The sequence below is a fragment of the Trichosurus vulpecula genome, chromosome 5 (assembly GCF_011100635.1).
Source record: "Trichosurus vulpecula isolate mTriVul1 chromosome 5, mTriVul1.pri, whole genome shotgun sequence".
In the NCBI taxonomy this organism is placed as follows: Eukaryota; Metazoa; Chordata; class Mammalia; order Diprotodontia; family Phalangeridae; genus Trichosurus; species Trichosurus vulpecula.
The window spans coordinates 224,520,391-224,536,028 of record NC_050577.1 but is presented as its reverse complement, the minus strand read 5'-3'; positions in this window follow the sequence as shown (position 1 = coordinate 224,536,028).

Genomic DNA, 15,638 nt, shown 5'->3' with positions numbered 1-15,638 from the left:
TGGCTTAGAGGCCCACCTTCAAGTCAGGGAAGGCCTAGATTTAAGTTCTGCCATAGACATGTACTGACCCCAGGCAACCACTTAACCTTTGATTCCCTCTGCGCTTCACTGGTGGGCAACTCACTAAAGGTTTAAGTGACAGAAAAGTTGCTGATCTGCCTTGATGGAGGGAGTTTCCGCACTAGGAGTTTCCCTACACCAATGGAATCATAGGTTTGGGACAACATCCACAAAATGTACTAATTCAGATGGCCCTTTCCTCTAAATGAGAAAGCACCCTGGTTTTTATCAGGAAGAACTGCAAATGCCCTTGTTGTAACTGCTTTTTCTTCTCACAATGCACTGATGGAGAATAAAGAGAGCGACTTCTTGGAGGGTTATATTCTAAAATTCATTTGTATTGTTCTATCATGTACATACATATGCTTATGTGTATATATATGCATATCTAACTATATTTATCTGTCTCTATCATCTGCCTATCCATTATCTATCTATCTATCTATCTATCTATCTATCTATCTATCTATCCTTCTAACTGTTCTTCTATCTATCATCTAGTTATCTGTTTATCCATCTAGCTCATCTGGTTGTCTATCCTTTATCTCTCTCTCTCTCTCTCTCTCTCTCTCTCTCTCTCTCTCCCTCCCTCCCCCCTCCCCTGCCCTTCCCTCCCCTCCCCTCCCCTCTCCTCTCCTCCCCTCCCCTCCCCTCCCCTCCCCTTCCCTCCCCTCCCCTCCCCTCCCCTCTCCCCTCCCCTCCCCTTTTCTTCTTTTCTCTCTCTCTCTCTCTCTCTCTCTCTCTCTCTCTGTCTCTCTCTCTGGCTCAATATCAACCTGATGTGCCACAAGAAATGGTCCTTCATAAGAGACTTGCATCCTGGAACAGAGAGTAGGATTAATAAATCTCTGATGACAATAAAATTAAAGACTGAAATTGTCCAAGTCTTAGGCATTGGCTGTTCATATTCTTCTCTTGGCAAGTGACTGTGGGTGAATGTGTGCCTCTTAGTTGCAATTAGGGATACTACCCACCCAGTGGACTTTTCCAGTGGGGCCAATGGAGAAATAGTACAGCATTAATAGATGATTATTGACTGACAACTAGAAAATATGGGGCACCCTGTAAGCAAGAATGAAATGAACACATAAGAAAAGATTCAGTGGTTTTGTCAGTGTGAAACTTTCCTTTGTTGAAACAGATAGTAGTCAGTCTATGACTCAGTAGATAAGTAGGTAAGAGGCAGCTGCTGTTGTAGAGGATATGTACTGTTCCTGGAATCAGGAAGATCTGAGTTCAAATATGGCCTCAGACACCAATTAGCCACATGACCCTCAGTCTACCTCAGTTTCCTCAAGTGAGGATAACAATATCATCCACCTCACAGGTTGAGGATCAAAGGAGATAGTGTTTGTAAAATGCACTTAGTCAGGTGCCTGACACATGGTAGGCACTATACAAATGCTTATAAGTACTAGGAGTAGCTTAATGAACAAAGACTTAATGCCTTCTTAAGGTAACACAGGTAATAAGTGGCAGAGGTGGTATTTAGACCTAGGTCTTCCTGACTGCAAGCCTAGAATATTGTTCACTATGCCATACTATGTATCTTGAGAAGAATTTTTTTTAAAGCTGTACATTAAACCTCTTAGTTTGTAGACTACAATTTTCTTTTTAGTCAGTTGGGGTTAAGTGACTTGCCCAGGGTCACACAGCTAGTGAGTGTCTGAGGCCAAATTTGAACTCAGGTCCGCCTGACTCATGCTCTATACACTGTGCTACCTAACTGCCCCGGCTATGATTTTTAAGTAGACCATGTGATTTCCTGAACTTACACTAATTAAAATACTTTTCTTATATTTAGCATTAAAACATAATTCTCTTATTTTCTTTTTGAAAAAAAAAAGATTCCTTAGTTTTGTTACGTCAAGGAGTCCTCCCTTCCCTCTTTGATTTTCTAGACTTTAATTTCTAACATAACAAGTAGAGGAAATAGAATTATACTTATAATCAGAAAGGGAGACAGCATGATACAAAGGAAAGGTAACTGATTCTGGAGTCAGGGGACCTGGATTTAAATCTTGTCTTTGATGCTTACTTATGTGGCCTTGGACAGGTCACTTCCAGGCATCAGATCCCTCACATATAAAATGAAGGAGATGGATAAGATGCCTCTGAGGTCTCTTCCAAATCTAAATCTATGCTCTTAATTAAAAATGGATTTGAGTTCTAATCTTTACTACTTATGAACTAACAACAGTGATTTTTCAGCAAGGATTTAAAGTTCTCTGAATTTTAATCATCTAATCTCTTACATGTGTTAATAATAACATCTGTAAGACCTTCCTCACAGGGTTAATTCCATACTCAAATGAATCAATGAATCAAAAAGTATTTATTAAGCTCTTAGATGTACCAAGCATTCTTTCTGAGTGCTAGAAATACAGGTAGAAAAAAAAAACTGAGTCTCTGCTCTCAATGAGCTCAAAGAGATTATTAGAAGAGATATACACACAGAAGAAATTGAACAAATTGAACAAATTGAAAGACCCAGCCACTCTAAGGATGTAGCTGTGGGGATAACAACAAGGCTCAGAGGTCCTTAAGATGCATTGGTAGGTCAGATATGAGTGCCATGGAGGTCTGAAGCATGTAGTATGACTACTCAAAGCACTATATAAATGTATAGGATGAGTAATTGTGTTATGATTTGAAGTATGTGGTATGATTGCAAAGAAATGACATGGGTTTTCCTGTCTGCCTCATGGAAATTGGCTTCATTACCTTATATTCATACCTTGTACATATAATGTTACCTCAAGCTCTGTCTCTTGATCAGGCTGAGGATGGGAACTTTCATGGGATGAAGCTGAATGCTTTTCATGGCTTAGGTTCGATCTTCCCCTTTTGGAGAAAGCAAAAGTCTTGTTCTAGACTGGCTTCTAGAAGGATGACAAGTGTTGTATAGTAAGCAAGAGTGGGAAACTGGGGTACAGGCATAGTGAGGTGTGGGTCCAGTGATATACATAAGTATATAGATCTGAAGCAGTGTCAGTTTAAATATATCAAGGAATTGTCCTTTTGTCATCATGGGGAACTCTCTATACTTAATGTAGTTTGCAACATTTCCTTTTTTTTGGAGGGGGGAAGGCAGGGCAATTGGTCTTAAGTGACTTGTCCAAGGTCAAGTGTCTGAGGCCGGATTTGAACTCAGGTCCTCCTGACTCCAGGGCCAGTGCTGTACTCACTGTGCTGCCTAGCTGCCTCAGTTTGCAACATTTCTATGACTTAGGTAAATCATAAGCAGTTTTTGAGGTACAAAGAAGTTAAATGAATTAACCATGGTCATATTACTAATAGTAAGTGTCAGAGATAGGATTTGAACCCAGATCTTTCTGACTCCAAGCCCTGAACTCCATTCTCTATACCATACTTCAGGCTTAATACCAGCTTAATAACAAATGTAGACCAAAGTGGGACATTAAAGAAAGACAGTATCTAATATTTCTAAATTTTAAGTTCCACATATCATTTCCCTGCTCAAGAAATTTCCCTTTCAATTGAATATTACCTCTAGGAAAGATAGACATGTTTCCATTTGGGATTTAAATCCCTTCACAATCTGGAGCCTACTTATCTACCCAAGATGATTACACATTAGCTACTCTCCATCCTGTGCTGTAGCCAACTGGTCTGCTTGCTGTTCCTCATACATGACATCTCCCATCTCTGTGCTTGTGCATAGACTATCTTTCATGCTAATAAATTAAACTGAGTTGTCCTAGCTGCATAGCCACAAAGTTTAAAAGGGAGATAGTAAGAGCTTACTGCTGTTGGACAGCTCCTTCCACGAGCATAGCTCTCCATCGAAACAGTGGTCTCTAAGCCACCATAGACAATAATGATTGTGGAACTTAATGGTTGGTGTTCTGGTCTCTGTAGACACTGTAATTCATTCATTAGTAACTGGCTTAGTGTTCCATCCCTGAATTAGGATAAAAGCTATGTATCTATCAGACTGCAGAGTATATTATGAAGCAAACATGATTGTTTTCCCAGGTGGGGGAAAGGAAGAGGCAGAAAGAGAACCTGGAGTCCCTCATTGACAAGCCCAGTGTTCTTATTCCCTACATCAACTTATTTCCAAAGGCTATGGTGCTATAGCAACAATTCGGCTAGCAGCTGCTGTGGGGTGAAAGACCAACACAAGCCCAGCAACAAGAACTCTGCCAGCACAGGTTCACTGATCTGCTTTACTAAGGAAAGTAATGTTAAGGGGTTAGCAATCTTACTTTAATCCCACATATACATATATCATTCACTTAGTTCAGGGGAAAAAGCCAGAACCCTGAACTTCAGAGCAAATACAAACAAATTACAAAGATACATTATAAACAGACCAAATACAATTCATAGTTGCCAAGAAGGCATCAACATCTGAGTTCACAAGCTCGAGGGCACTTAACTACAGCTGCCCAGAGTCTCTATGTCAACACTCCTCCAAGAGAGAAAACCCCTTGCAAATAGCTCTGTTCTCTCTTTTTATACAGTCTTTGGATGTCATCAAACATTTGAACAACCAGAACTTAGGCCCACACTATTGTCCCTGGTCTTAGCTACTCCCCTTAGGGCCTTGGGGGCTTCACACCCATATAGCTTAGCACCTAGTAAATAGGGGTTTGGGCCTAAGGCTTTGCACCTCAATCAAAGACACTTAATTAATTTAGCATCCTAAAACAGTAAAAAAGTCCCAACTTAATTGATTTTACAGGTATGTGCATAATAAATATTCTGTGCTGAGTTAATGGAGGTGGGACCCCTTTCAGTAGCAATGTATACCTTTTCCCACATCTCCAACTAGGAGTCAAATTTTCTGAATCTTGTATATATTTAAACTTGAGTATAGTGTTCCTTTACCAGAAGGGAAGATTATAAATATAAATATGCATATACTCATATATGTTTATATGTATACATATATCTACATCTTTCTATCTCTTTATATAGCACTTATAACCCACCCATTAATTTACTGCAGACCCAAGTGATTTAGTTCTCACTTTTGTGTTTGAATTCATCATAGTGCAATGGAAAGAATCCCTAAATTCACATTTTCACCCATAATTCTCTCCTCCACCCCCATATTCTCATTGCCTTTATAAGGAAAATCCTAAAAAAAGATTTTCCTGCACTATCTTGTCCCCATTCCCCCTTCAGCTATTATCTTTCTGCTTTGAAAGATCAACCTAAGCTTCCTGCTGAGGCTCCTTGGGGGCTTTGAGGACATTTATCGAATTTGCAGGTTGAGGCAGAATAATTCGTAGCAATACTGCTTAAAGCATGTTCCTCTTACTATAAACAGATTCTCCCCCTACACAATATCTTTTTCATGGAACCCAGAATAAGTTATGTCTTCTCCAGCAAAGGGTTCAATTAAAGGAACAGCCGGTAATGGTCAGCTAATTACTTCTGACTGTAGATGAAGGAGGGTAGATGGAGTCTTAGCTTGCATTAAGAGAAGAATAAAGACCTGAGAGTCCTGATCTACCCTCACCTGGTCAGACCACATCTGGAGCACTGGGTTGATTTCTGAGAATGGCATTTTAGGAAGGATACTGATAATCTGGAGACTATCCAGAGGAAGGTAACCAGGCTGGTGAAGGACTTCAAGTCATAGCATATTAGCATTAATTGAAGGAAATGAGCATGTTTAGCCTGGAAGAGAGAAGTCCCTGAGGGGGCATGAATACTGTTTTTCAGCATTTGAGGAGTCATTATTTGAAAGAGGAATTAGATTTGTTTGGCCCGGTCAAAGAGGGCATAAGCAGGTGCAATGTAAGGTACAAAGAGGGAAATTTAAGTCTGATGTGAGCAAAAACTTCTTAGCTATTAGAGCTGCCCAAAAGTGGAAGAGGCTTCCCCAAGAGGTAATAGGCTTCCCTTCTTGGAGGTATTCCAAGGAAAAGCTTGATTAATACTCATTAAGTTTATTGTAGAGAGGATTCCTGTTCAGGTAAAAGTTGAACTGGGGGACTTCTGTTGTTCCCTTCAACACTGAAATTCCATGATTCTGAGTAATTTTTGCCCCTCCTACCCTTGCCCAGCTACTACTCCATTTTCACAAAATCACAGCAACATACAATTTAAAATTTGAAAGGGACCTCATTGTCCATTTAATCTAATTCATGCATAAGAGAGGCCCTCAATATAATATAACTGAAAATAGGGAATATATTTATTCTTACCTTTCATTCCCATCTCTCTTTGTCCCCTGGACTATTTGGTTGATGGGAAACTATGGTATCAGCCATTGAAGCAATAATGGTAGCTCCTTTGGGGTATTTGGGTTTCCAATAAGAGTTCACATTTGTTTCTCTAATCCACCAAGGAAGTATTGGAGCTAGAACACCATTCTATTCTTTCTTCCCTAGGAACAAGTGGATTTTAGCCTCAGCCTGAAACTTGAAAGGAAAGGAAATCATAAATGTAAGTAATGACTTTGAATAGAATTTGGTATAAATATGGACTCAATCCAAGATCCTGATTTTGGCCTAGGTTCTTAGACCTATCTGTATCCTAGACAATTTGGAGGGGGTAGTGATACAGGCTGCTTAGACCATTCCCCTTTCCCCAGAGGAAGGTGAAAGACATACACACACACACACACACACACACACACACACACACACAGCTAGAATGACTGATGAGTCAATAATTACAGGACCTGACACCAAAGAAACTTTAGAATCATAGGTCTGGAACTTTAATCTACTACAACCTCTTTATTTTATTTTAATTCATTTTTGTAAGGCAATTGGGGTAAAGTGACTTGCCCAAAGTCACACAGCTAGTAAGTGTCAAATACTGATGTCACATTTGAACTCAGATCCTCCTGACTCCTGGGTCAGTTCTCTATCCACTGTGCCACCCCTTTATTTTAGAGAAGAGGGATGTAAGGCTCGGAGATGTCCAAGGATGTAAATGTCTAAGGTTACATAGATTCAAAGTAGTGAAACACAGTTCTTCCAATTCTAAATCCAAAACTTTTCCCCCTCTACAAGGGTTACCAGCCCCTGTATTCATTTGTATTTGGTCTATTCAAGATTAATTAATTCCGACATGCTAAAAGTATTCTTTTTTTAAACCACAGATTGATGTATTTGTAAAAACAAAAACAAACAGAAACAAAAACAAAACAACCAACCACACAGAAATAATCCCCAAACTTCCAACTTCCTTTGTTCTCCTGAGTAGAAAACAGTGCTAGTCCTAAGTGCCTCTGGCCAGGTACACAGGAAGCTCTGGTAATAACTGATGTTTCCTGGAATATGTGCTGTCTTACCTCTCAAGAGAAGAAAGAGATAGCTTAGAGTCAGAATAATATCTAGTCAGAGTACACACAACCCCAGTACTCTTTATTACCAGAAATGTGGATATAACCAACCCATTAGTTTGCTGAACTCAGTATGCAACTCTATTTCCTTTTCTTGAAATTGTGGATTGGTAAACTGGGGTTCCCTAGGTCTTTAGGGATCTGGAGTTCCCCACACAAAGGTTGCCAATAGCTTCTATCTGATCCTTCTTGATTATAGGAGAAATGCTTCAGTATGCCTGCCTAGGTTCAACTATTCAAGACATGTCAGGTTGCAAGGGACATTCAACTATTCAAAGAATGAACAACCAAGTCATGTTTTCGCAGTAGTCAAAGTTCATAACATAGTAAATAGATAGCTAACCTCAAAGTCAGGGAGATCCAAGCTTTAGTCTCACCTCTGATACCTACTGGTGCGTGACCCTGGGCAAATCTTAACCTTTCAATCTCCCAGAATGCTAAGACTATAAATTAGAGAGCATCAATAGTGCTCAACCAGGGTGAGTTGATATACATAACAATCAGTTGAAAGAATCAGAGATATTTAGCCTATGGAAGAGAAGGTTGAGAAGAGGGGCCATAAATGAAGGGAGATTGGGAAAGGCATCTTGTTGAAGGTGAGATTTTGGCAGGGATTTGAAAGAAGCCATGAAGGGTTGAAGATGGAGATGAGGAGAATTCCAGATATAGGAGACAGCCATCTAGAACTCTCAGATTCAGGAGATGGAACAGCTTGTGTAAGAAATGGTAAAGAAGTCAGAGTGGGCATGAGTAAGGTGTAAGAAGGAGAGATAGGTTATGAAGGACTTTAAAAGCCAAAAAGAAGACTTTCATATTTGATCCTGGGGTCATAGGGGAGCAATGTAACTGTTTGAATGGTGTGTGTGTGTGTGTGTGTGTGTGTGTGTGAGAGAGAGAGAGAGAGAGAGAGAGAGAGAGAGAGAGAGAGAGAGAGACAGAGACAGAGAGAGACAGAGAGACAGAAACAGAGACAGAGACAGAGAGACAGAGAGAGAGACAGAGAGATGGTCAGATCTATACTTTAGGCAGATCCATTTGACAGCTGAGTATGGGATTTACTTGAGTAGGGAGAAATTTGAGGCTGGAACACCAAGAAGCAGGCTATTCACATAGTCCATGTTTGAGATAATGAAGGCCTGTATCATGGTAGTGGCAGTCTTAGAAGAGAGGAGGGCATACATAGGGACATATTTTTTTCTTTAATATTTTTAGTTTTCAGCATTAATTTTCACAAGAGTTTGAATTAAAATTTTCTCCCCATTTCTACCCTTCCCCACTCCAAGATAGCCTATATTCTGATTGCCTCATTCCCCAGTCAACCCTCCCTTCTGTCATGCCATTGTCCCCCATCCCCTTTTCCCTTACTTTCTTCTAGGGCAAGATAGATGTTTATGACATATTACCTGTATATCTTATTTCCTAGTTGCATGCAAAAACTATTTTTTGAACATCTTCTTTTAAAACTTTGAGTTCCAAATTCTCTCCCCTCTTCCCTCCCCACCCACCCTCCCTAAGAAGGCAGGCAATTCAACATAGGCCAAATGTGTATCATTATGCAAAACCCTTCCACAATACTCATGTTGTGAAAGACTAACTATATTTTGCTTCTTCCTATCCTATCCCCTTTTATCCAGTTTTCCCCCTTGACCCTGTCCCTTTTCAAAAGTGTTTGTTTTTGATTACCTCCTCCCCGTATCTGCCCTCCCTTCTATCTTCCCCACTTTTTATGTCCTTCCTCCTTCTTTCCTGTGGGGGTAAGATACCTAATTGAGTGTGTATGTTATTCCCTCCTCAGGTCAAATCTGATGAGAGCAAGATTCACTCATTCCCCTTCACCTTCCTCCTCTTCCCTCCCAATAGAACTGCTTTTTCTTGCCACTTTTATGTGAGATAATTTACCCCATTCTATCTCTCCCTTTCTCCCTCTCTCAATATATTCCTCTCTCATCCCCTAATGTGATTTTTTTTAGATACCATCCCTTCATATTCAACTCACCCTGTGTTTATATATTATATATATATATATATATATACATATACATATATATGTAATATAATATAAATATAATATAAACAGAGGGCACAGGGTGAGTTGAATATATTTATGTGTATATGCATGTATATGTATGTATGTATGTATGTATATTCCCTTCAGCTACCCAAATACCGAGGTCTCATGAATTACACACATCATCTTTCCATGTATGAATGTAAACAAGATAGTTCAACTTTAAAAATCCCTTATGATTTCTCTTTCTTGTTTACCTTTTCATGCTTCTCTTGATTCTTGTGTTTGAAGTCAAATTTTCTATTCAGTTCTGGTCTTTTCACTGAGAAAGTTTGAAAGTTCTCTATTTTGCTGAAAATCCACATTTTGCCTTGGAGCATGATACTCAGTTTTGCTGGGTAGGTGATTCTTGGTTTTAATCCTAGCTCCATTGACCTCCGGAATATCATATTCCAAGCCCTTCGATCCCTTAATGTAGAAGCTGCTAGATCTTGGATTATTCTGATTATGTTTCCACAATACTCAAATTATTTCTTTCTGGCTGCTTGCAATATTTTCTCCTTGATCTGGGACCTCTGGAATTTGGTGACAATATTCCTAGGAGTTTTCTTTTTGTGATCTTTTTGAGGAGGTGATCAGTGGATTCTTTCAATTTCTGTTTTGCCCTGTGGCTCTAGAATATCAGTGCAGTTCTCCTTGATAATTTCTTGAAAGATGATATCTAGGCTCTTTTTTTTGATCATGGCTTTCAGGTAGTCTTATCTCTCCTGGATCTATTTTCCAGGTCAGTGGTTTTTCCAATGAGATATTTCACATTGTATTCCACTTTTTCATTCCTTTGGTTCTGTTTTATAATATCTTGATTTCTCATAAAGTCACTAGCTTCCACTTGCTCCAATCTAATTTTTAAGGTAGCATTTTCTTCAGTGGTCATTTGGACCTCCTTTTCCATTTGGCTAATTCTGCCTTTGAAGGCATTCTTCTCCTCATTGGCTTTTTGGAACTCTTTTGCCATTTGAGTTAGTCTATTTTTTAAGGTGTTGTTTTCTTCATTATTCTTTTGGTTCTCCTTTAACAAGTCATTGGCTTGTTTTTCATGGTTTTCTTGCATCATTTTTATTTCTCTGCCCAATTTTTCCTCTACTTCTCTAACTTGCTTTTCCAAATCCTTTTTGAGCTCTTCCATGGCCTGAGACCAGTTCATGTTTTTCTTGGAGGCTTTTGATGTAGGCTCTTTCACTTTGTTGACTTCTTCTGGCTGTATGTTTTGGTCTTTTTTGTCATCAAAGAAAGACTCCAGAGTCTGAGTCTGAATCTGAGTGTGTTTTCACTGCCTGGCCATGTTCCCAGCCAACTACTTGACCCTTGAGTTTTTCAGCAGGGTATGACTGCTTGTAGAGTGGAGAGTACTTTGTTCCAAGCTTGAGGGGCTGTGCTGTTGTTTTCAGAGCTATTTCTACGCATCAAGCTCTGCCACACCAGCACTCCTCCTTCCCCAAGAACTGCCAACCCGGACCATGACACAGATCTAAAGCAGGCTCTGCGCTCCTGCTCAGAACTGCCACTTAATTCCTCCCACCAGGTGGGTCTGGGGCCGGAAGCAACTGCAGCTGTAGTTCTGTAGCTGCACCACCTCCGCTGCCCCTGGGGCAGTGGCTGAACTGCAAACTCCTTTCACTCTGTCTCCCACAAGTCTGGTAACTGCCACAGCTCACTGATTCAGTGTTCTGGGGCCTATTCTGCCTGGCTCCTGGTCTTGTTGGTTCCACGCTGGACTTTGCTCTACTCTGCTCCCAGCTCCTTGCACGATAGACCTTACCCAGCAACCATTCAGGCTGTCTTGGGCTGGAGCCCTGCTTCACTCTGCTATTTCATTGGTTCTGCAGTTCTAGAATTTGTTCAAAGCCATTTTTTATCGGTGTTTAGAGGGTCCTGGGGAAGAGCCTTAGGCAAGTCACTGCTTTCCAGCGGCCATCTTGGCTCTGCCCCCAGAAGATATTTTAAAAGTAGAATTAACAGGACTTGGCAGACTGGATAGTGGTGAGAGAGTGTATACAAATTATATACAAACAAATAATGTAATTTTCAGGGGAAGGAAAGACACTAGACAATGACATTTTGGGAGGGGGATATGATTATCTCATAGAAAATGTGGCATTTAAGTTAACTTTGAATGAATGAATAAAAATAAACTCAAGTGTTTACTCTATGCTAAGCTAAGTGCCAAGTGCTGATTTACACATACAAAACCAGGGACAGTCCCTATATGCAAGGAGATTTTATTCAAATGGGAATGATAACACAAATATTGTCCTGGTATCCAGGCAGGGTCTCTTTTGGGGATTATGGTGGGTGAGGCCACGGGGGAGTAAGATTAGCAACCCCCACTCCCAACCAGGAATAATGACAGACTGAATCAATCTGTTGTTGGTTTGTGCTCCCCAAACTGGAAGTCAAGAGAAAAGCATTTAGTAAGGAGGCCATGGAGGAGAAAAATAAGGATTTGAAGAGACATCTGACCTTTCCCCTTTTGCTTCCATGGTAAGAAATCAGAAACATTCTGGGAAGAAATTTAGGCAACTTTGAATTCTGAGAGTTGTGTTCCTCCTGCCCTCTTTGGCTTCTTAGGAAGATGAGCCATAGGTTGCAGGTCATAGAGTTCAGAACCAGAAGAGAACTTAGAAGTAATTTAGTCCAATATCTAACCTTCTTATGTGAGTGGGTTTCTTAACTATGTGAAAAACAGCCCACTGAGAATACACAGTTACTATATGGACAAAATCTATATTTATAGACAACTTTTAGAAACTGTAGGCCAAAAGACATGAAGAGATTTGTCCAGGTTCACTTGGATAGTAGTAAGCTGCTCATTTGAGTCCTAATCTTCTTCCATCATAAATGCTTCTTTCTAGGACACACCACGCTGGACTCATTGGTGCTCTTGGGTTCAGGTCTGACTGCTGCCTTTAGACAATAATAGGAAATTCCATGCCTTACCCCTCATCTGCCCCTGTATCACCCATTCCCCCTAAACCCCTGCTCAGCTAGGGGGGATCCAGAATCACCTTTGTGCTCATATTTACCCATCTACCAGCTTCTTTTAAAAGTCAACTTCTTTTATTTGTGGATAAATACTTCCTTTACAACTAGCATGACAACAAACCATTCACCAACTTTTGGTGAAGGAATTTACCTTTGCTGTAAATCAGGAACTCCTTATCTGGATAAGAATGAGGGAAATAGGCCTGTGTTCCAGTTGTTGGGCACCTACTTCACATGTGGGCATGAGTAAGGTATAAGGAAGAGAGATAGGTTATGAAGGACTTTAAAAGTCAAACAGAAGATTTTTATATTTGATCCTGGGGTCATAGGAGACCAGTGGAATTACAAACTCTCACAGCCTTATGTACCACCCTGGCATGGTGATTTGGGAGGGAATAGTGTTGGCATCTTTCTGTCTGTCTGTATGTCTGTTTCTTTCTATCTCTGTCTCTGTATCTCTCCAAGTATAATAGGATAATTCAGGCATTAATCCCATCTTCCTCTTCCTTGATTCATATGTAAGAGGAAGAAAGGTTTGGGTCTGGGGACAGAGATAAGATCAGTTAGAGGTGGTAGGGGTAGTACTAAGGGGGCAACACATGGAGACAGTAACACTTGATATAAACCTTAGAAGAAACTAGACTTTTTACAGTGAGGAAAGAATACATTCTAAAAAGAGAGGGTGGAGAAAGCCCCAGAGATGCAAAGGCCCAGAGGTGAGAGGTGGGAGGTCCTGCACAGGGAATAGAAAACAGGCCAGTTGGGTTGGAATAGAGAATACATGACAGGGAGTTAAGTGGAATAAGCCTGGAAAGGTCAGCTGGAGTCAGATTGTGAAAGCTTTTTAATGCTAAAAGGAGGAGTTTCTAATATACTTCTCAAGTATCTGAGTTTGTCTATTTCCCAAAGCATCTTATTCCACTTTGGGGTAACTTTTATTATTAGAAAGTTTTTCCTTTAATCTTATTCCATAGATTGGAAATTTATCTCCTTGAAATTTTTACCCATTGCTTCTAGTTTTGTTCTCTGAATTCACACAGGGCAAATATACTCCTTCTGCCTTTCCATTACTGGAAGGGAGAAGACTGAGCCCTTGACCTTCTTTTCCCTAGGCTGAACATCCTTAGTATCCTCAGTGGATCCTTGTACAGAATAGATTCTCATTTTCTCGTCACCCTTGTTGTCATCTTCTGGACTGGCTTCAACTTACTAGTGTCTTCCCTGGTTCTCCCTTTTCCATTTTATATGCTGTTATCATCTTGTTTGTATTAAATATCAATTTTCAGTTTTTTCTCTTGGCCTCAACAGAGATACAGAGACTCTCTCCCTCTCTTTCTGTCTCTCTCTGTCTCTCTGTCTCTGTGTCTCTGTCTCTGTCTGTATGTCTCTCTCTCTGTCTCTGTCTCCTTCTCTCTCTCCTTATTTCTTTCTTTCTTTCTTTCTTTCTTTCTTTCTTTCTTTCTTTCTTTCTTTCTTTCTCTGTTGCAAATAAGAGAAAAAAATGTCCGTTGTCCTTCCTAAAATCTTGTGTCTTGAATTGGATGCAAAGAATGTGAACTGGTCATGTGATGAGACAAAGGGATAATCATTGGATAAAATGCATCCTCTTTTGGTATCCATGTGATGTTGAGGGAAATTGAGGAAGCTCTCAGCATGTTGGCTAGACCCCATAAAGATATGTTATGGGTTGGTGAGCAAGAGTTGCACAGGATGGGCAGGCATGGATGGGTTACTATTTGCATAGTTGAATGTATACTCATTGAGTAACTATAGTGGAAATTAATAGAAACAACACTGGACTGTGTGATAATTGGCTTGAAACCCATGATGATAGAAAGAATAGGAAGAGAGGGTCCTTCTCCTCATTCTGTCTCCTTCTCCATGGATCATGGACTCTGCCCCTAGGATTATGGGTTGTGAAAAGTGAGCTTTCACCTTATCTTACCTAGAGCTAGGCTTCCATGTTGCTTTTAGGCCATTCCAAACCATAGGGCTACCCTGAGCTCCCTTTTTTCTATCATCTCCACCTGCCCCCTAAGAATATAAGCTCCGTGGGTACAGGGATTGTTTTTATTTTTTATATTTCTATCCTCAATACATAGCACAGTGTCTGAAATATAGCAAATTCTTTATATACAAACATATACACACATACATATGCTCATTCATTCAAAATGTTATTGGGTCATTTGAAATTTCACAAATTTCACAAAAACACAACCCCATAAGATACCCTCTTCCCAAGACCTATCAAGCTATCCAGAAACATAAAAGCAGATAAAGTGATAAGGGCATCTACTTGGGAAACAACAAAGCTCTAAAGGTCAACCCCCTTCCCTCAGCAGTACAATAAAGTGAAACCCAAACCCATTGGTATGCTAGCCTCACTCTGCCTTAATGGGGAACATCTTGAGCTTCCAATTAGTTTAGTTCTGCACCTTTTAGTGCTGCAGTATGGCCCATTTGGAGATAATGGGGATTTTAAACTGCAACAACAACAAAAAAGTAGATCGTTTGAGTGTAATGGAGAAGGTTCTGTGCAGGTGGATGGGCCCAGCAGGATGGAGAACAAGTCAAAAGTTTAACTTTAGGAAACTTTGAGTGCTTTGGAGAGAACTGAAGAGACCTGACATTTGTGATTCTCAAATCTGTGTCATTACTGCCTCTGGGTGTTCTGTTTCTATATATGTGTTACATACTTCAACTTGTCATATATCTGTTATTTTGTCAGTGTGGGTACACCCTTCACCAAAGTCCCTCTGCACCTTCACGGATACAATTGGGAAGTCGATGTAGATAAAACCTGATAACCATGCAGTCAATCTAGTGAGGTCAACAGCAGTCAAGAAGCATTGATTAAATGCCTACTAGGCACCAAGAACTGTACCAAGCAACTGGTAATACAAATACAAACAGAAAGACGATCCCTGCCCCAAGGAGCTTACATTCTTTTGGGAGAAGTTGCATACAGAGGGGCAGGAAGGGAAAGAAAGAGGTACCGAGCATGTAGAAAAAGCCCAGAGTACAGCCTGGAGAGGAATGAGACATGGTAATCTGGGAGTCTTTCTTAAATGGAGGATCTCTGAGGAGCCATCCAATCAGAGGGAAAGACTTCAGAAGCTGTGGGGAACTTCCAATGTGTGATTTCTGGTCCCAGAGTGGCCTTACAATATGAAGGGTCTGGGGCATGATAGA